Source organism: Babylonia areolata, chromosome 2, assembly GCF_041734735.1.
Source record: "Babylonia areolata isolate BAREFJ2019XMU chromosome 2, ASM4173473v1, whole genome shotgun sequence".
Classification (NCBI taxonomy): domain Eukaryota; kingdom Metazoa; phylum Mollusca; class Gastropoda; order Neogastropoda; family Buccinidae; genus Babylonia; species Babylonia areolata.
The window spans coordinates 50,767,753-50,791,023 of NC_134877.1; the positions used below are offsets into that span (position 1 = coordinate 50,767,753).

General features: G+C 40.8%; 1 protein-coding gene across 1 annotated transcript in view; it reads left to right on the top strand.

Annotated features, from left to right (window-relative positions):
• Positions 1 to 21,441: 21,441 nt before the first annotated feature.
• Positions 21,442 to 23,271, top strand: part of LOC143302358 (uncharacterized) — a 44,928-nt gene continuing 43,098 nt past the window's right edge. Inside the window, exon 1 of the mRNA XM_076617003.1 lies at positions 21,442 to 21,609. The gene's annotated coding sequence lies outside the window, so the exon portion shown is untranslated. The remainder of the gene's footprint in view (positions 21,610 to 23,271) is intronic.

Consider the following 23,271-nt stretch of genomic DNA (forward strand, 5'->3'; position numbering starts at 1 on the left):
ATGACCAATCACTTTGCTTGTTATGAATTGTAAACTTTCCAAGACTCCGTCAATACAATGCATCCATGGTGTGTCCTTCACGTTATGAGAGAGAGGGGGTGTGGGGGGGCGAAGGGGGGAGGAGAGGCCGTAGCAGTTAATGAAAGATGATGGAATGGGGCAGTCACTGGTTTTCCAAACTCGTCTTTGTCAGTTTGAAACACGCTTGATAGCCAATCACCGAGCAGCTTTTGTTTGAACGCCTGGTACTGGCACACAAGTCTGGGAGAGACGGTCTGAGGGGGGAAAATTGATGGGTGCGGAAAGAAATGGAGAGGTACTGCCAGGGAAAGAGAACGGAGGCAGGGAGAAAGAGAGAGACAGAGACAGACTGGAAGAAAGACAGAGAGCGATACAGCGATAGACAGAAAAAAGACAGGAGGAGAGAGTCGAGCTATCGTGAGAGAGACAGAAACAGACACAAAGACAAACAGAGACATAGACATATTAGGTGGGTGGGGGTGTATGTACGTGCGTGCGTGTGTGGGTGGGGGTGTGTGGGTATGTTGGTTTATAGAGTAATTTAAATTAAAACTGGTTGTTCTTTACATCAACAACATCATTATTTCGTGTCCTACAGGTAATCCAGACTCCAAAACAGAGAAAACTTTGTCATCACTTTATTTCTTTATGTCATCTGCAAGAGCCCTTGATATGTTCCTCATATTCCTTATGTTAGTGGACATGAATCTCCAATCAACGTTTTTCTATAACTTATATAAGATTAAAAGAAGAAACGTCAAAATACTCTCGAATAATGTTTTGCGTAAATCGAGCAAGAGTAGACAATGTCTTGGAACGCCACCAATCAGGAATGGAGATGCGCCGTTTCTTGATGAGTGCATCATCTGACAGAACTGTGGCACGCTCACGTCAGGGAGGGAAACGGGAACGTTAACACCAAGAGTTCCCTCTCTTCGAATAAATCTGTTACTTGCATGGAACAGTATCAAATAATAACGGACATTAGCACATCGCATCCATTCAGAAAATACGGTTAAAACGCAGAACAGATCAGGTTTTGCACCCTACCACTTCTCTTTCTCTCTCTCTCCGTCCTAATCCCCGTCCCACTTTCCCATTTAATGGTACACATTCAACTCATTTGAAACAACAACAACAACAAAACATCTTAGAACTGTTGGCGATACATACTGTTGAGCAGTCAGAGTTGATCGAAAATGATATGATTCCAAACCAGATCTGAAGGACTGGTGCCTTATTTCAGGTAAATTGTTCCACGTGGAGGGGGCGTAATCACAACAACAATACGGATCTCTGGTCGTGTGTTTTTAATCCTAACTGGTTGGTTTTAAATTGTTGTATGTCAGCAACGGAACACTAGAATTTGCATATCATGCACGAAAGTAAGCAGGACGTATAAAATTTTCTTTCAAAAGTGGGGTATGGAGAAAAGGCGGTAGCAATGGGGGGAGGGGGAGGGTAATAATTTTCCGTTTCAAATTATTAGTGTCTTTTCACAGTAATTAAAGGTTGTTAGACAGTCGGGCTATGGCATACACTGTTCGCTCCTCTTCAGCGATTTCAAAGTAAGTGTAGTCCAGTGTCCTTCACAAAATCAATTTCTTTATTTTTGCGAATCACCAGTCCACTTGAAGACAACAACCCTAATCTGATTAATTTGCAACAGAAACCCTAATCTGGTTGATTCTTCTGGAGAGAAACATCCAGAAATTATTCTTCTCTCTTTGCCTTTTTTCCAAACAGTATTCACAATATTTAGACACTTGACCATACTTCTTTAATATGTGTATAATCAACCAGGACAAGTCACAAAACATGTTTTATCCAACAGCCAAACGACACAGGTTGTACTAAACCAAACTATGTTGAACCAATTTTGACAAAAATGGAGAGAGGATCAAAGAAAATCAACAAGAACCCCCTGCATCATTCTTCCCTGACAGGAACTGAAGGGAAAGAATCTGAACCAACTTGAAAATAAATAAACCCATTTGAAAATTACCACCTCACACACACACACACACACACACACACACACACACACACACACACACACACCACACAGCAAATCAAATGGAGCTAAGGAGAAAGAATCTGAAGTGCAAAAAGAATAAACTCATTCTGAAGATTAACAGGTGCGTGCTCGCGCGCGCGTGTGTGTGTGCGTATGTGTGTGTGTGTATATGAGTGTGTGTGTGTGTGTGTGTGTGTGTGTGTGTGTGTGTGTGTGTGTGTGTGTGTGTGGTTTCGTTTAAGACACCGGGTTACAGACTGAGATATATATATATCTATATATATATATATATATATATATATATATATATATATATATATATATATGTGTGTGTGTGTGTGTGTGTGTGTGTGTGTGTGTGTGTGTATGTATATTGTTATACAGACGGATTGAAACAGGGATGGTAAGGCTCAGAGAGAAAGAGATACCAGAGAGAGAGAAAGAAAGTAAGAAAGAAAGAGACGGAGTGCGGGAAAGTTAACAAGCCGGAAGGGCCTGTGTACACATGCGCATTGGCCGATTTCCGGTTGAAAAGACCTGTCAATTGCCAGAGGCCTGACGCCCATTGGCTGATGAATGAGAAAGAAGAACAGGCATTGGACTTCTTCAGCTCGCTTCATTAAGTCACCCATGTTGGTTTTTCTGCTCTTGTGCAAGTTTCTGCTTCCTTGTTCATGTCTTTCTGTGTGCTCGTCTGTCTACCTGTCTGTCTCGTTTACATTTCTTTCTGTCTGTCTGTCCGTCTTTTGTTCTTTCTATTGTCTTTATTTCTTCTTTTCCATTCACTTTCCTCCTCCTTTTTACCCCTCCTTCCTTCATCCCTTTCTTTTTTCTCTTTTTTTATCTCTTTAATTTTCTCTGCATTTCCATCTATTTGTTCCTTTCTTTCTTCTTGGATATTTGTTTTTCTTTCTGTCTTTTTTTATCTTTATCTCTTATCTGTTGTTCTTGTTGTTGGGGATTTTTGTTATTGTTTCTTTGTTTTTTGTTGTTATTTTCTTGTTTTTTCTTTTCGTGATGTTCTAATGTCGGCTACTTGAATCATCTGCACCAGAAAAGCAAGGAGAAATAAATATGTCTCTAGACTGCAAAAGTGACTAAACTTCTCAAGGTGTTCAGTAACGATTTCCAAAGTCTTCAAGTTGTAAAACCGGAGCGTTCACAAATCGATTAAAAAAAAAAAAAAATCTTAACAATTTATTCGTACTGCTTCTTACTCGTCCCTTTATCCCCCTTCTTGTTGCTTTTTTTGTTTATATTGTTTCACTTCTTTGGATGTGGAGGACGGAAAATCGTGCAAACAATAGGCTGGTCATTGTTGGACGTTTTTAGATCATCACCGAAGAAACAATACCTCCTCCTCTTAGAGATCATCCGAGATTTTCCAGCCTACCCTCCGATATGAAGGGCTTGTGTTAATGCCGTAGTCAGATTGTGATAAAGACATAAACGATAGAAAAGTTCGTGATCGTCAGTCGTAAACTTCGCCAAACGATGGGTCTTTCGTCTTCCCTTTTTTTTGGCCAGTACCGGAGGTCCATTTCTGTGGGCTTTGGTGATGATCTCGTAATCGCATTCTCTCTCTCTCTCTCTCTCTCTCTCTCTCTCTCTCTCTCTTTAGATATATATATATATATATATATATATCCCCCCTCCCCACTCATCCACCCTCTCTCTCTAAGGTGATCGATGACACGTAATGTTTTGATGGGGTGACATTATGTGTGTTACACCGATACTGTCCAACATCGACTGCTAAGTGCTAGCTTTGAAAGTGTGTGTGTGTGTGTGTGTGTGTGTGTGTGTGTGTTCCTTCTCTCTCTCTCTCTCTCTCTCTCTCTCTCTCTCGCAATTCGCGCCACACAAGTTTCAAGTTTCCAGTTTTAATTACCCTTTCACTCCTGTTGGAGTATGGAGGATTACTGCAAAATAATCTTTTCATGCCCAGAACAAACATTTCCAAATACACAACAATGTCACATAAAAGTTTCGCAACTGATCATAATTGGGACATTCCATTATAAAATGAAACTCATCCCCAATCACAGACATGTTGCAAACCTTACAAAGCCGTAACTCTCGTGGTATGCCTTTGTGTCTCCCTGTTTCTATTTCCAGCTTATGATTACTACTTCGAAATCTGAAGAAGCTGATAACGTAATTATCAGGCATTTGACTTCTTTTTTTTTCTCTACCAAATCCACTTTTGAAATTTCGACAAAACAAACATTTACTACTCTCCTCTAGAGCATGTCTCCATAAATTTGGAAAACTATCTCTCAAAGCAATGTTGACATTCTTTCAGAAAGATTCCCTCTCTAAGAAGAATTGAGCATCCCAAACACAGTCATACCCTGCTTCTATTAAAATTTGTGTGATACAACTCATCCATTTTGAAGAATAAATACCATTTCGATATAAGTCAAGTAATATCAAATATTTCCCCCAATATTTTTCTGTGTTTGATATCACTAGGCTGGTCCAAAATCGAACTAATCTCATTTTCACAAACACACTAATTGGATAAATACCAGTTTCTCCATAAGCAATTTGGGTCATAGTATTCCTGTTCAGTCTGAACAAGCGTTTCAAAAATTTCAATTCTAATTTTTCAAGAATATCTACATTTTCATAACCCCATATTTCTGCATCATACAACAAAATAGGAACAATCATGGACTGGTACATGTACAGAATGACATGTAAAGGTAAATCTTGATTTCTGGCTGACTGAAGTAACGAAAACATAGCCTTTTGGGCCTGTTCATAATCTTTCTTTTTTTTCTCTTTTTTTTAAAGTTCCGTTTCTACTAAATTCGATAACAAGATATTTAAAAGAATCGACAACATCCAAACATGCATCACCAAACTTAAAAACAGGCTTTAGCTTGTTTGTAGAATTAAATATCATCACTTTAGTTTTCTTTACATTGACTACTAGTTTCCATTTTAAACAATATTTGTGAAAAACATTGAGGGACTGTTGTAATCCTTCTTTCGTCTCCAAAAGTAAAATTGTGTCATCTGCATACAACAGTACAAGTAATCGCATGTAACTATCCAAGTCTGAAATGTTAACATTCAATAAAAGATCAACAGATGGACTCTTATGCTCAGTCAAATACGACTCTAAATCGAGAGAGTTTCTCCTTGTCGTACACCCTTACAAATGCTAAAGAAATAAGATTTTTCACCATTTAAAAACACACATGACTTAATTCTATCATACATGTTCATTATGACACGCAAAATCGTACCATTCACGCCTTCTTGAACAAGTTTTTGCCATAACCCACTTCTCCAAACTGAATCAAAGGCTTTTTTTAAATCAAGAAAAGCACAGTAAAGTTTCTTCTTTTTCATGGAGAAAATATCAATTAGTGATTTCAAAACAAACATTTGATTTAATGTGGAATGGAACTGTCTAAATCCTGCTTGGGCCCCTGAAAGTATATTGTTTACATTGATATAATCAGCCAGTCTAGCATTTAACACTGTAGTGAATAGTTTTCCAACACAGCTGAGCAAAGTTATTCCCCTATAATTATCACAGTCAAGTGTATTACCTTTGCCTTTATACAATGGCAACATCAGGCCGGATGCCCATTTTTCTGGTACATCACCTTCGTCCAGTATCTTCTTAAATAATTTACAATATGTTTCTGTCAGCAAAGGACGCTGTTAATGATATATTCATTACGAATCATGTCTTCACTGGCACTTTTGCCTTTCTTCAGTCTTTTGATGGCTGAAGTAATTTCATCCTCAGTAACACACACACGCGCGCGCGCGCACACACACACACACACACACACACACACACACACACACACACACACACACACACACACACACACACACACCACATCACACTACACCACACACAAAACAAAACAGCCAGCAGATACCAGAGACATTGTTCCTTCACATACATTCTGTCTCTGTGCCTGTCTCAATATGTCTCTCTGTCTGTCTGTCAGTCAGTCCTCTCTCTCTCTCTCTCTCTCTCTCTCTCTCTCTCTCTCTCTCACACACACACACACACACACACACACACACGCACGCACGCACGCACGCACGCACGCACGCACATTCAAAGCCAGTGCATAGCAGTCGATGTTGCGCAGTATCGGTGTAAAACACATAATGTCACCCCATCAAAACATTACGTGTCATTGATCACATTAGAGATAGAGTAGGGGTGAGTGGGGAAGGGGGTATAAATACACTGGGAGAGAGAGAGAGATGGTTTATTCAGTCAAGGCCATAGCCCCATATGAACAGGGGGCAACAACAAAATTTTGTTTTGTATGTGTCATTGTAATTGTTAATGCAAACAGTGCAGCATATTCCATAACAAGCTCCAATAAAACTAGGATATAAGTGTCTCTCTTAAATGAAATGTTTTAGAGAGATACAAAGCAAAACTACGTATAGTGTTTTCATCCACCGATGACATCAGTAAACACAGTCGAAACGTACACGGATATACATAATATTTTTTTAGGAATGAGCTGGATTCGTAGGTCATTAAGGACAGGACATTTCAAAACAAAATGGACTTCATCCTCTCTGGATTCCCCGCACAAAGGACACATTAAATCAGAATGATAAATGGATTTATAACGATATCTATGTATGTTTAATTCAGAGATACCAAATCTGAATCTAGTAAGAATAAGTCGTAGGTGTCTGTTCAAATCAATCAAAAGGTATCACTTCACTATGTGATCTGAAACATAAACTCGACACATGACAAACCTGTCGCTTGATTGGATATGGCTTTCCCACTCCTGCCACCTACAGTCTATCAATCGTTGTCGAACAATTTGTACAAATCTAGTTTCAACACCAACCCCTTGAAATTCCCAAGCATACCCAACCCCAATTTCACATAAACACAGTCGAATTTTCGATAGCCAATTTCTTTTCCCTCTTGAATCTAAATCATTTAGCATAATATAAGATTTCCTAGGCAGTCGATTATTACTCATTTTTAATAATTTCAACCAATAACAAATGCATCTAATGGCAGAGTTTATATAAATTGGGTACCTATCAGTCTCTCCATACACTAAGTCATTAGGTGTTCTCATTTCAACCCCTAGAAACTTTTTAAGGCCAAATAAATGAACAGCTTCACAATTCATACCAGCTTTTCTATCTAATCCCCATATTTCTGAACCATATAATACAATAGGTTGTATCTGGATATCAAATATTTTCAAAAAGAGGTCAAGAGAGTTATTAATCAGCAAACATAGTTTCTTTATAATATGCAATAATGCATTCTTTGCTCTGCTAGCTAAATCCGTACATGCAGCTACAAAACTCAAACGCGCAGAGAAAAATATTCCGAGATATTTATACACATTAACCACTGGCATTACAATACCATCATAAACCCACCTTTTCCTCGCTGCCAAATAACCCCCTTTTCTGAAAACAACAATATTACTCTTATCCATATTAACCCGTAACTGTAACTGATAAGCTGAAATTTTCAAATTATTCAATTGTGTCTGGAAACCAACAACTGTCTCAGAGAGCAAAACTATATCATCGGCGAGTAGTAAAATAAACAATTCCACTGGATCAGTTGTGAATCTAGCACCATGCCTACCCTTATCTATTATCTCTACTGCTAATTCGTTTATAGATAATGAAAACAAAATAGGACTATATACATCTCCCTGTTTGACACCTCTTGTACAATATATATAATTAGTAAGCTTGTTACCACATCTAATTCTTGTTTCAACAACACTATACATACTGTTAATACAATTGAATAGTTTTCCACTAACTCCATTTTTTATAAGAATGGGCCATAACAAATTTCGATTGCGTCAAATGCCTTTTCAAAATCAATGAACGCTACATAAAGTTTACGATTACATGAAAATTGTTTTCTATGTTAGGGCAAAAAGAGTAAACATATGGTCAGTTGTCATATTTTTATTGAACTGTTTTTTCTTCCTATCTAAAATATGTTTGTATTCTCTCCTAGCTTTCACATACTCATTATTATCATCTTTATCTAACGTTCTACGGTATTTTCTCAATAATCTACGTACATTTTGTCTGGTATACCTACATTCCTCATCGAACCAACCTTCATAATGCTTACTGTTATCTACCTTAATACTTTTCTTCATGCATACCGCACACTCACGGATACAATCATTAAACAAGTCCAAGGCTTCATTAACATTAAAATCAATCAGTTCAAGAGCTATATGCAATTTATCATGACATTCTCCTTCACATAATTTTCTGTAAAATTCTTGACTTTTTTCATCACTCCATACCATTTTTTCTATAATCTGCACATCATTACTTTCTCTGCTTTTAAATTGATAATCAGTTGACAGTGTAATACGATATTCAATAGGAAAATGATCAGATTCATATCGATCGGCAACGTGGAGTTCACACAGGTCACAAACAAAATCATAAAAAATCATTACATAAAATAAAGTAATCACTGACACTGCTTCCATTTTCACTTGAGAATGTATAGCGACCTTCCTGGTCACCATTACATACCCCATTTAAAATAACCAAATTTAAAGCAGTGCACATGTTCAACAAGGATTTACCAAATGCATTAATATATGTATCTTGAGAGCAACGGTTAGAAATTACAGAGCAACTTTTGAATTGAGACTCAACGTTTTCGTTCACTGGTTGAGATGGAGAAAGACTAGCAATTCGACTATTGAAATCACCACATATAATCATATAAACATCTTCCAATTCTAATAACAAATCAGTCAGACACTCTTCAAGCATTGCAATCCCTTGGTCATAATCAAAATGCACATAGAAAGGGGAACCTTCTGGCGGTACATAAACACATGCATATAAAATATTTCTAATACAGCCAAATAATCGCTTATCAATAAGGAAAGCGCATATATTCTCAAACTTAACACTTCATTTACGTTTATATGGATCAGATTCGTTCCTGAATAAACAGATTATCCCCCCTGATATTCTTCCTTGCTTTGTAAATTTAACAGCAGGTTTGTAGTGTGTCGTGTAGTCAGTAAACATATCATCTTCGCAGTTATCTTCAAAGGTTTCAGTGAGGCATATAAAATCAAAGGACGAAATACTCGTATAAGTCAAAATGTCATGAAACATAAACTTCGAACGCAAACCATTAACATTCCACGACAAAAAGGAAAAAGGTCTTGAATTATCAACAGGAAACGGTTTCACAACAAATTTGGAAATACTATTTACAGGTGTTCTGACATTCTGTTTAACAATATCAAAAGGAAGGTTTCCGCATGCTCCCCTTCCATCAATTGCCGAGGCGCGAGAAATTACATCACGAGAAACCCGGTTTAATTCACGATCATATGCATGCTCAACCGAACATGCATATTTTTGCTCCAAATCTCCGCGTGCCTCACGTGAGATTACCGGCGAACAGGCTGAGCGAACAGGGGAATGGTCCGGTGTAGAACTAGCATTTCTTCCCTTCTCAAACTCTACCTGGGCAATATCAAGAGAAACAAGGGGCGGGCCAGATACCTAACTTACTTCTCTGAGAGAACCGTGAGTGTCGAGGACAAACTTTCGCCCATCAATAAAGAGATGGTCATAGACCATACGGGCCTGTTTGCCCTCATCCCTCGCTTTCTTTAGATGGGGACCCAGCTTCCGTCTGATCTCACAGATTCTGAACGTGAAGTCCTCCCCAACGAATATCTTAGTCCCCTTCAGCTTTTGTTTTGCTTTCAGAATGTCAATCTTTTGTTTATAGAAAGAACACCGTGCAGTTATAGGGGAGTCTGGCTTGGGGTTTAATCGGTGCACTCTGTCAAACTCAAACATATCCGTCAAATCCAACGTATCCGTAAGAAGGTCCTTTATAACCCCCTCACAATCTTCTCCTCCCTTTTCGGTATGCCATGAAAAATCAAATTGTTTCTTTTTGAACGACCTTCAAGGTCATCATATTTCTTTTCTAGTTCATCTATTTTTGCATTCAAGTCATTGTTTTGTTTTTCAAGTGCATCATTTTTACGATAAAAGTCACTTACTTCGTCTTTAAGGCCACTCACTAGCTCATGCAAAGCACCGTACTCTTGACGTAGGTTGCACACTTCCTGTTTGACGTCGTCCAGTTTACTGTTCATGGAACTGTTCATTTCATTCACTGTTCATTTCATTCAGTTTACTGTTTACAATACTGTTCATTTCACTCACGGTTGCCATCACGTCAGCCAGAGAAGGTTCCTTAGTCAAGCGAGTGGAGTGTGAGCTGGAGAGCCGGGTCTGCCGCAAGCTGCTGGAGGACGTCGATACACCTTGGTCAGGGTTCGGGTTAGGTCCAGGGTTCGCCTCGACATCACCACAACGAAGGAGAAATTCCCCAGTCCCACGACGGAGGTACAGATTGTCCCCCCAGAACAAAAATACAACGGCCAATCCAAGGATGACACCGCCTTGCCGCGAGCGAACTGTCAAGGTGGAGATTCGCATTGCCATTTTCAACACTGTCCTTCTCCACATAAAATGTACATATACTGGCAAAAAAGGACCACAAGATCCCCTGAAATCCAACTGTGCCGAAGGCATGATGTCTTATGAGCCACGTTACCAGTTTCCACTTTTGTACTCACTATTAAACCACTGAAAATAGCCGTTCTTATCGGACGTTGTAACACATATGTCCTACTTTCTTGCACGCTCAAGATGCCCCCAGAGAGAGAGAGAGAGAGAGATGGGAGCAGAGAGACAGGAAAAGAAACCGGACAGACAGACAAACCCGACAACAAAGGGAGTGTTTGACAGAGACAGGGCCAACAGAAACTAAGACAGGCAAACAGACTGGCAGACTGATAAGTAAAAAGAAAGAAGAGAAAGAGAAAAAAAACTAATACAAAAAGAAAACATGCCACCACCTTGTTTTCCTGAGATTAACGAAACATTTGGACGATCTCGGTAAAAATGGGCCAGCTGCTTGGTAACGAAGGAAGACCATCAACAGTAATACAAGATACATCATGATGATGATGATGACGATGATGACGACGACGATGGTGGTGGTGGTGGTAGTGGTGGTGGCGGCGGCGGTGGTCCTGGTAGTGGTGGTGGTGGATGGTGGTGGTGATGAACAAAAATGTCCACGATTTCATTAGCCTTCACCCAGAGCTGAGTAACAGCAGCCTAACCAAAAATACCGCCTTTTACTTCGGAGGAAGAGTGGCATTTGAAAACACGGACGTGTAGAATGCTAAAAACAAAATAAAAACGAAATATATTACAATGAAATAAAACAAACAATAAAGCGCTCGTTTTCCAAGAATGATGGAGACAGAGATCTGAAAAGAGGCGAGGGGGGAGGGGCAATGGAGGGATCTCAAGGGGGTGGGGGTTAGGGATAGGGGGAGGAGGGTGAAGGTGCACGTTTAGCGTGGGCACTGACACAGAAATAGACAAGACTGCTAAGTTGTATTTCTACGAATGGGTCTTTTTTTTTCTTCTTCTTCTTCTTCTTCTCCTTTTTTTTTTTTATTTTTATTTTTTTTATTTAAAGTTCCCTCCTGTGGCCAGTCCTCTGGTTCAGTCGTGTACAGACGCCTCAGTTATCGGCCAGTTCCTTGTTCCTCATTTCACTGTACATCACTGGCTGTCGTGTCGGCATCTTGCAGTTTCACCTGCCGGGGTCTGGCTGGATCGGAGATGGATCATGTTCATCTCCATCTGGTCCTCTTTTGTTTTGTCACTGTTTCCCTGCTTCTATCTACTCTGTCTCTGTCTACTGTGTGTGTCTTTGCCCCTCAGTCCCCCTCCCACCCCACCCTACCCCCTTCCATCCCTTTGCGCACATGTGTGTATGTGTGTGTTTCTGCGAGCGTTTGTTCCTTTTTATTGAATTTTTGATGTCAGTGTTGTGTTTTTGTTTTTCTTGCTTTGGTATGTTATTTGCTCTCTCTCTCTCTCTCTCTCTCCATACACACACACACACACATATATATATACATATATACATACACACACACACACACACACACACACACACATATATATATATATATATATATATATATATATATATATATATATATATATATAATATATATATATCATTCTATGTGTGTGTGTGAGAGAGAGCGCGCGCTAGTGTGTGTGTGTGTTGTTGTTGTCTTCGCTGTGTGTGTGTGTGTGTGTGTGTGTGTTGTTTTGGTTTGGCTTTTTAATTGTTTTGATGTTGTTGATTGTTGTTTACTCGCTGATTGCTGTTTTTGTTGTTTTTATTCCGCAAGGCTGAGTGGAGAAAAAGATTGTATACTTGTTCATCTCATTACACTAATAAAATAAAAAGTACTCTCTCTCTCTCTCTCTCTCTCTCTCTCTCTCTCTCTCTCTCTCTCTCTTTCAATGGCCTACTGGCGACAACATTATATCTATGTAACCAAGCTTCCCTAATTTTGATATGTGTATTTCGAACAGCATGGTATCAGTACCCTCACACCTCCGTTACACTCCAACACCCGCTTTCAAGACAGCACCCAAAACATCTTTTCAAACTGTACTTTTCTCACTGAAACTTTTCCATCTGCATACGTTTGCTGTGATTTCTTTGCTGTATGTGCTGAATTGTAAGCGTTTGTGATGAATTTGGTGTGTTTTTCGGGATGCCTGGTTCCTTTGTGTTTATTTTTGACAATGGTGAATGTGACGTGCTTTGTTTTGCTGTGATTTGCGCCTGTTTGATTTGAGACTGTGATGGTGCCTGTGTTGGTTTACATATTTTTAATCTCACTGAGTCTTACATGTTAGCCAATGTGGTGTGGTGACTGTGTTGACTTTGTATATATTTAACGTCACTTAGTCTTGAATTTGTATATTTTATTGTAACCGCGCTATATAAGCCTGCATTTTATCATTATGATTATTATATTGGTGAATCTGTATTTGCAGTACTATACTGTTTTATAGACCTACCATATATCCGTTTAATACAATGTATATGTATGCATGTTGATAACTCATTTAATATCCATGCCCTCCTCCCACTCTCTTTCTCTCTCTCCCTCCCCTTAACACTTTGCTATCCCCACTTTCCTTCTCTTGTTCCTTCCCAACCCAATATCATTCTTATGTACTGGTGTTGTTGTTGTTTTTGTCGTTAATTTGTTGTTGTTTGTTTGTTTGTATTTTTCATTATTGATCATTGCACTAATCAAATAGTATTCTGATTTAGGGCCTGGACTGGATGAAACAAAGTACACCAGTGCTTCTCTGTTATCCTCACAACTAAATAATTTTGTCTTCTGTGTGTGTGTGTGTGTGTGTGTGTGTGTGTGTGTGTGTGTGTGTGTTCATTAAGTCGTTTATCTGTTCATTGTACAGAAATATTGAATTATGTGCATCTTAGCTGACAGGCTATCATTCTTGTCATCCAGGTCATGTTCTCTCGTTTGCTTGCTTGCTTGCTTATTTGTTTGTTTGTTCGCTTATTTCGATTTCTTTTTCCTGGTGTTTAATTTGCTCTGAACAATCTGCTAAAAAAAATAATAAATAAATAAATTAATTAATTAATTAATAAATAAGAAAACATTCATGTCATCGTTATTTGTTCTGATTACTGCAGGTGATGGTGCCATCTGCCGGCCGCCTGTCTCCGATGACATCATCTTTCTCTGACATTCCGCATCCAAGCTGTTTGTGTTGTAGTTTTTTCAACGATGAGTTTAATGATGACATCGAGTGCCCATTCTGCCGTGTTTGAAACAGTCCAAGCCCCCCGTTGAAGTGGATTAATTTGCAACGTTGTTCGTGAGTGGGATACCGCGATGTGAATAAATCAAGGTGGAAATGGAGGAGTGGGCGGTTGTATGGGTTGGTGGAGGGGAGACGAAGAGGGGGTTGGGGCAGATCATAAAATGGATGGGTATAGCTGGGATGGAGTTTGGTGGAGCGGGTGGGGGTGAAGCAATGATATTGCTCAGACTAAAGTGTCATGTGATGATGATGCGAGAACACACACACACACACACACACACACACACACACACACACACACACACACACACACACACACACACAGTATGACACGATACACACGCGCATCCGCACAACTCTCCTCTGTCTTGATCCAAGACCCCGTCTCCTTTCCCTCTCTCATTATAAACGGTTTTTTTATGTTTATATATATATATATATATAATAGAAGTCCGCCCTTTCCACTTCACAAAAAGGAGGGGAAGAAGAGAGAGAAATCATGAGTGAGTGAGTGAGTGTGTGTGTGTGTGTGTGTGTGTGTGTGTGTGTGTGTGTGTGTGTGTGTGTGTGAAACAGATAGACAGAGACAGAGACAGACAGATAGTGGCGAGAGAGAGAGAGCAGAATTAATGTATCCACTTCCCACGAGACTTCAGTATGTCCTTGATTGTCAATCGTAGACTGAGTCTACGAAGTAATATTTCACCTCACTCTGTGTGTGTGTGTGTGTGTGTGTGTGTGTGTGTGTGTGTGTGTGGCGATTGGACGTTGACTTTTGACAATGAGCAGGAAGAAAATGTGGGTCACTTTTGTTTAGGGCCGGCCGATTTAGATGATAGAACATCCACCGGTGACTTCCAAGACTGAAATGGTCACATGCAACAGATCCTTAAAGCCACCGTGCAGTGCCATATTCATCCAGTACCAGCTACCACACGGTGAAACGGTGTCGTGCAGCATGTGTGCACTATGAAGTCTGGGAGGCATGGATTAGCAGGAGAAAGTTGGGAGATGAATAATTATTGCGCAGAGAAAGAGCAAGGGACAGAACCATTGCTATGTTCGCTGTGCGACGTTCTGGGATTGCGTCCCCTCAGGTCAGTTGTGAAACGTCCGATCACAAAAGACTGACCCGCGGCAGATCTTGCTCAAGCTCATTCAAACTTTCACAGAATCTGACACAGGTCAAACACAAAAATACTTTCCGATGTCAATTTGTGTGGCCATCGTGTTAGACGTATGCCACAAAGCATTCGTGAACCTCCGAGTGTATTTAAGACTAAAGTGTGTTTCATTTTTATCTGAAGAGAAAAAGAGACAGAAGAGATAGACACCGAAGAAAGCAAAATACAGAGAAACAGAAAGAAAACAGAACGAAGAGAGAGTGAGAGACAGACAGACAAACAGACGGACAGAGACAAAAACAGAGACAGAAGAATGGAGGGAGAACGGGGAGATAGACTCATAAAGGCTGACAAAGACTCAAAGAGACGGGGGGAGGGGGGAAAGACAAGGACAGAGACCAAGTGACAGGAAGAGAGAGAATTGAATAAAAACCAAACAAATTATATATCTAAGAAAATTAACTTACTTGCATGTGTAGACGAAGACTGTCTTCTCAGTGCCTACTGCGACGAATCTTCCTCCGCCACCTCCTATATACTGGCATACTTTGTCTTTACCCCTTCTCCCCTTCATCCCTCTTGCCCTTCTCTACAGCTTCTGCAGTTTTCAAAAACACAACACGTAGCTTCAATACAAACAAACACCTTTGACAAGGATGACTAAGCAAAAAATAAGCAACTTGGAAAATGCCACTCACCTGTCCAAAAACTGAGGTTTTCCTTTCGTCACCTCTTCTTGTGATGCGTTTTCAGTTCATGTTAACATTTCCATAAGGTACAAGTGGAAAATAAATGTTGACATAAATACTGCGATCACCACCTAATTTATAATCAGCCTTTGGACTAATAACCAATGTCACATCTTTCTTTTTCTTTTTGTTGGTTTCAAATGCTTAGCACATCAAAGAAAAACTGCGAAAGTCGTCTCCCTCTCTCTACAGTCTGTCTACGACGGATCGATGGAATGGGTGGATGAATACATGAATGTGATCTCTACATGAGCATGACATTTTGCTTTACCACCAAATGTAGGCCTCCAAAATATACTCTTTTGGTATGTATGAAAACAGGCACGTGTGTATGTAAAAATTATGTATGTTTGATGTACGAGGGATGTTCAATATAGATTTCCCTTGACTTCCGGTTGTTGTCGGAGGCTGAACTGAACTTGCATATGTATATCAAAACATATCTCATAGTTTACGTGGTAATTTGCATCTCTGAACTCATGACAGTTTGTTTTGGGGTTGTTTTTTTTTCTTTCTTTTTTTTTCTTTTAGAGGTGCTATGGTGGAGTAAGGTGTGATAATGAAGCCACTGAGATGAATGCAGGGTGGTCATCAAGTTTCTGTACTTGAGAGACAGACGTTCGATGAGATAAAAAATAAAATAAAATAAAAATAAAAAGACTTGTGGGGAAGATGCCCCATCATATGACGTAGTCAAGCATGGGCATCGTCAGTTCCAGTGTGGTCGGACCTCGTTGAAAACGGCTCCCATTCCCGGGCGACCACAGTCCGCCATTGATAAAAACACCATCCTGCAAGTGAACTTGAAGGCCGCCATTTTGGAGTATTACCACATTACCGTTTGCCAACTTGCCCAAGATGCCAAGATCAGTGTGGAGTCTGTGGAAAAAATCATCCGACCATTTGCATATGCGGAGTTGCTAACACCTTTCCCTAACCGCTGAACAGGAACGGGTCATGTGCTCCCAAGCTTTTTTGGGCCGCGTGCCAAGAAAGCCAGAGAGACTTCTTCGATAGACCAATCACGCAGGACGAAACATAGGTCACTATGATCCACACAGAGAGAGAGAGAGAGAGAGAGAGATCACGAACCAGACTCAACATTACAATCTGAAGAACGTAAAACAATAGAAATTCATGTATCCAATGTTTCGTTCGATGTCTCTATTTCCATGCAAGTGGTTCATGTCATAAAAGGTACCCTCAAAACTGGGAAAAGTTCAGGTCCTTTAAAAATTTGTCTACGAACAGCTTAAACAAGTGGATAATTCAATAATCGATTGTCTTGGTGCACATTTTAACAAACTGTTTCAGAATGGTCGAAGTCTATGTAGAGCCGATACACAAGAAAGAAGACATCAATCAGTCAGATCATTTTCGAAGTATAGCTTTAACCAATTGTTTAAAATCTACACAACAAAAAATACCGCTGAAACCAATGAACCACGTCCAGCCAAGTTTCGGTGAAACACTTGAAACAAAACTTGAAACAAAACGGACTTCAGAAACGTAAGCCGTGAAGCTTAGAAGAAATGTTTTCCGCACATAAAAAATGAATGAATAAATGATATATCTAAAAAATATATACTTTTTTTTTTTAATAGGAAGGTCCCGACCACGCAAACAACATTACTTGACTTGTATGATTTGACTGGTGATGTTGATAATATTATGTCCTACCGTGTGGTGGTGGTCCGCCGAACAAAGCGACAGGGCCAGGAGGGAATGTTGCCAGGACTCTTTATAGCAGAAGAGAAATGGTCACTGTATCCTGTCCGGTCTGTCCGCCTCGACCGCCACTGCCTCCGATGCCACGGTGATGACCATTCTTGACTGGTATAAGAAGCGACTGACGAGAGGACCTCCTCGGCCTTGACCCGGTTCGTGACGTGTGCAATTGCGCCGCTGGACCTCACGGTGACCCGTGCTGCAGTGACCCCCGCTTTCCGTTGTCGGTCGTAATTCTGCGGGATGAGACGATGGGTGCTCTGGCACCAGTGACCTCGTCTGCTGCTGCCGCCACTTCAAAATTAATAGTTCATGGCACTGTGTCTATGTTCCTAGGGTCTGGTCTAGTTGATACAAGTCCCACAGTGAGCTTCCCTCTCTCTCGAAGGACACCTTCCCATACTTTCTCGCCTCTGTCATAATGCTGCTCTGCTGTCAAGTCGTTGGCCACCCTCATCTTTTTCCTCCGGCCTGGCTTGTGTCCTTTCACCAACTCAGCATCGGCTTTGGTTGGCCCTCACTGCTCTGATCCGCTTGGTGAGACTGAGCAATGTCACGTGTGTTGACGACACTTTCACCCTTCTTAGTATAGCATTCAGTGTCGTGGTTTTCAACTTGTTCGGTCTGGAACAAACCGAAGATTGTCCCCACATGAGAAACTTACACTGTTTGTCACAGTGTTATATCAGGGATGTATCAGGTTTCTGGTTTCAGTCTCTCCACGTCGGAAAACGCAGTTGCTACCACTACACTGCGTCTGCAACCACCGAAGTGTTCCCAGAACATTTTACTGATGTTGTCAGGGGCTCCCTTTCTTCTTCCAGTCTGTCACTCTGTATTCCTATCGCATCATATTTTGGTCTGCACGCGCCCAATACCAGTTTAGTTCGAGCCAGTATCCTTTTTCACTGAAGTCAGATTAAAAATTTGTTCGATGCGAAGATCTTTCCCTTGTCACTTCCAGTCTTGCTGTTTACTGTCGCACTGTTGTTCTCTGAAGCAGTGTTTTTGTCTGTGCCATGATTCAATTTGTTGAGGGGTTGGGGGGTGAGGGTGGAATATGGGAAGCAGGTACTGCGGTTTGTCACAAGTCCAGAAAAGCACGTCAAGTTTGTCCCGGCCGAACAGTTCGCCAGGGCGCATCCTCACAGTGAGCTGCACGCGTTTGGTCACAAACTGTACGTGCCAAAGAACACCGAGGCCACAGGTAGCACGAAAACACTGACAAGGGTTTGAAACGGCATGGTCACTCAAAAACACGTTGTTGGCCTTTTTCAACCTATGTAGTCATACGTTAAGTATTCTTAGGGCGATTGGCAAACTGCATGCGTTAAATAATGCTCTAACAGGGCAATAGTCTCTTCAGAAAATTGACCAGTGCTGACACTATGCGTCCCCGCCTCACCTTAGTCAGGGTGAATCGAAGAAAGCTCACAAAATATAGTAACAGCTAGGGCATTAACTCAATGTAACACAGACCAAAACCGGCTGAAATAAACAACAATATTATGGAGTGTTTTAAGAGAGAGCGGGGGGAGTGGGGCGGGGGTGGGGGGGGGGTCAGAGAACAGGCCAGCTTAAAATAATACTGCCGCATTGCCCCAGTTCTCATTGACAGTGTCCTTGTGTACTCAGGGAAAAGAGGAGTGGGAACGGGGATAGTAGCGAAGGAAGCAATAAGTAATTCAAGGCAAGGCAAGGCAGTTAAGGCCCTGCCGGTAAGAAGTTTATTTCATGTTCCCTCTAAGGGAGTTAAAACATTGTACAACTTTTACACCCACCGATTAAACAAAAAGAGTTCTGCCAAAAAGTTACCCAGCCAAAAGAGCCCACACGAGCAAACAAATAGGTATGCACATTAACAAGTCGTTTTTCTTCATTCGCAATATACACTGAAGATTATTTTCCAGTCAAGATACAAAACTAAAGTTCTGTTAAAATAGTCGAGGAGCAAGAAGATCAGTAATACTAATCAGCGATGATGACAAATAGTAATTTGAGTATTAAGTTGATAAGACCCGTGGCTTTTATGAAGTCTACAGCTCTATATTTACAAAAAACATATGACTATATGTAAGTTTCATAACTCTGTCAGTTCGTTGGGAGGGGGTGGGGGGTGCAGGAGGGGAGGGGGAGAGAGTGTGTGCGTCAGTGTGTGTGTGTGTGAGTGAACTGAACGGGATAGTGCTGGGGGTATGCAGTATGTCATGCGCACCATTGTGAACAGTGAAGTGGTGTTATATTCAGTTCACTCCGGTCTTAGCGAGACACTCGGATGGTGTCATTACCGCGCCATCTGATGGGTTCCGCCCGGACAGGAAGTGGCACTCCACTGAGTCACTGCCGGAGATCAGGCACAACGTGACCAACGTATTCACATTCCTCTTCATTACACTCTACTTTTACTTCATCATTGTATTCGATAGTTTTTCATTCATTCTTTCATTCCCGATTCATACTCTCCGCCCGGGTTGGGCGCGGCCGGATGGGTACCGAACATCAAGTGCTCAGAGCCTGGTGTGCAATCATCGTGAAACATGTTCGAGATACGATCGAGTTAGCTTGTTAATTTTCGCCGACTTCTTTTTGTGTTCCAACTTCTATACTCATTTACACCTCTCACACTATACTATTGAATCCCCGGGCCAATTCCACTGCACACAATTCAACACCCACTGTGACTGACGATCCTCCTGACACTACTGAGCACCAGTGCCATACATTGGCCTACCCGCTAGCCAAACGCAAGTTTTTTTGTTTTTTGTATTGCCAGTTTGTTTTGTTTTTGTTTTTTTGTTTTTTGTCAAGTTGTTTTGGGGGGCTTTCTTGTCCAGTATTACTGTACTGAGTATGTCAGTGCCCCGCCCGGCCGGGCCCGGCCGCGACCGGCCCACCTCACTCCCTTACACCGCTGACAGAAGGTGACTGATATTTTCTCTTGAACATTATCGCCATGACATTTCCAACCTACACGCCAAACCAATGTAACAAAATGCTTAACAATGACATATTTGGCATTAAATTACATACATGTGAAATACGATACAGCCGAACTAAGTCCGTCGTTCCGTAGTGTCACCGACGGTCGCGGCTTTCCACGGCGCACTGACTTCAGTCCGGTCCAGCCGGCGGGGCAATCTTCAATTAAACTTAAAACTCAGTTGTCAGTTCGTGTTAGAATAAATATACAAATAATATTTTTAAAAGTGTCCTTTCGGCTTGATATATTGTGGCATTCACTGGGTCTATGTGGAGCCACGGGGTTTTCTGAAACGAGCTTTCTGTCCGGCCTGTCGGATTCCCAGTAAGGCCAGAAAATTCAGAGACGATGTTACCAGATCTACAAAGACCACGGCTTTAAATTTGTATCTTTCATTCACTGCGTTCTATCTTTTACCAGACGGACAGATGAGCAGGCAGATGGCTAGTCAAAAATATACGCGGGTAGACACAGAGAGACACTCAGTGAGATCAACATGTAAAGCCGGCTGGACTGGCAGCTAGTTTCAGTTTCAGTTTCACTTTCTCAAGGAGGCGTCACTGCGTTCGGACAAATCCATACACGCTACACCACATCTGTCGAGCAGATAGATGCCTGACCAGCAGCATAACCCAACGCGCTTAGTCAGGCCTTGAGTGCATGCTTACATATTTGTGTACCTATGAAAGTGGATTTCATTTTACGTAATTTCGCTAGAGGACAACACTCTCGTTGCCATGGGTTCTTTTTCAGTGCGCCAAGTGCGTGCTGCACACGGGACCTCGGTTTATCGTCTCATCCGAAAGACTAGACAGGCACTAACTGATAGATCGAGGGAAGTTGGGTTGTTGTCGTTTTTCTTTTCTTCAGTCTGTGAGACTTGATTCTCCAAAAAATGAAACCAACTGGGTTTTGTCACTCATGAAAAAAAAAACCAACTGGTATACATTTGGTCCAGCCTTCGTAAAAATTAATGTTTGTCTAGTTTCGTTTGTACGTTGTACAGATACGAAACTACCATCGAGTAGACTGGCTGTGAAGGCATATATTTCCGCTTGACCCACATGAGTCAGACTGTCCTGCGCAAGGAACAGCCTGCATGTTATGTTTTAAGCCAACAGGTTGCAGTGCAGAACACTCATTTATATTGGTGATCAGACAATTGGATCATCACACAATGCGTTTGAATCGACACTGATGCCATCGACCGACACACAAGAGTGTGTCGCAAGTGTTTGGGAAGTAAGTCTGGATCCTTTTTGCTGGTATCGTGTGGTAGTGTTTCGTATGATCAGCTCAAAACAACAGCCAGGTTCAGCCTGGGGTTGGAATGTCTGATCGTGTGCGTCATCGTGTTATAAGGTTGCTGGTGTGAAGGACATCGTTGACATGCTTTGACCAGACCAGCGATTTTACAAGTCGCTCTGCATTTGAATCGCACTGATAACAGTTACATGATTACATGCGCCTGCACATCTGTTTATGTCATCTACCATTCTCCACCTCGTAACCGTTTTGTTTTGTTTTTTTGTTGTTGTTTTTGTTTTGTTTTGTGGGTTTGTTTTTTTTTAATTATAAAATAGATTCATTTTAAACTAAATTAAAGAAATAATTACTTTTCATGTTTGCAGTTTTCGTTCTGTTGTTTGCTTTTTGGAAGGGCCCTTTTCTCATAGTGGGTGTAAAAGAAGACTGTCACAGATCTGCCACACTGAGGACGAGGAACCTTGAATTTGTCAACGCGAACATTTGGCTTTTGTTAGTTTGTAGCTGCCAGACAATGCTGTGTATAACATTGAAGCTCAATATAACCACGCAGTGTACATATCTTGATCTTCCTTGCATCTTTGCTCAGGAGATGTTGCTGTTCAAGTTATGTCAAGTTGAAGAAGTTTTTGCAGTGAGTTATTCGCCAGATAAGGCTTGGGTTATGATAAGAGTTTAAAGTTTTTGCTGTGCAAACATTTTGAATTTCCCTTCATCTTTCAGGAGCCCCAAACATGACATGTCATTGTGAGTGCATTCTGATGTCCTCCAGATTAAAATAATATGGTTCATCCTGGGCATTACAGAGGACCTTCAAAAAAAAAAAAAAAAAAAAAAAAAAGAGAGAGAGAGAGAGAAAAGGACAGTTCTGAAACTGAATCTGTCTAAAGTTAGTCAATGCTTCCCTCTGCCACCACCCACCCTTTTTTTTTCTTTCTTTTTTTCCCCCAACCACCTTTGCAAAGTCATTTTCAAGATGAGTGGAGCAAGGATACTTTTTGTTCTTCCATTATTCTGACAACTTCAATATTCTGATGGTTCTGCTGTACTTGAAGACAAGAGCCCAGAAGGATCAAAGATGGGGATAGAGGGGGTTCACAGGATGGTTGGGGGAGGGAGAAGAAAGGGGTGTGGCAGGAAGTCAGGGAGAAGGGGTTTTTGATTGCAGCTTTTAAACACAACAGAAAATTTTGTATTCACTGCACACTCCCTAAATCTTATCATCTTGTTTTGTTCTTACTGAAGTATCCGTTGTCAGTTTAAATCAATCTGTGCAGCAAGCTGTCTGCTGGCAATTTAATGCTTCATCTACATTTAGCTAAATTTATTCATTTTGTGACTGGTAATGTTGAATGCTTCATTGTTGCTGCTCTGCAGTTGTTTTTCACAAATCTGTCTTGATAATCTTGATAATGATAGTTGTGTGTGAAGCTGTGATGACTTTTCATTCTGTGTAATGTTGGCTTTTAGTAGGTGTTTTTTGTTTTTTTTTGGGGGGGGGTTGTTGTTTTTTTTGCTGTTGTTGTCTTCCAGTCCATGCACAAACTGGGGCCAAATGTTTTGGGTTGTTGTTGTTGTTTTTATTGAACTTGAAACAATTGTCAGTGTCTGTTTAATTTAAACTATTTATTACTTGGC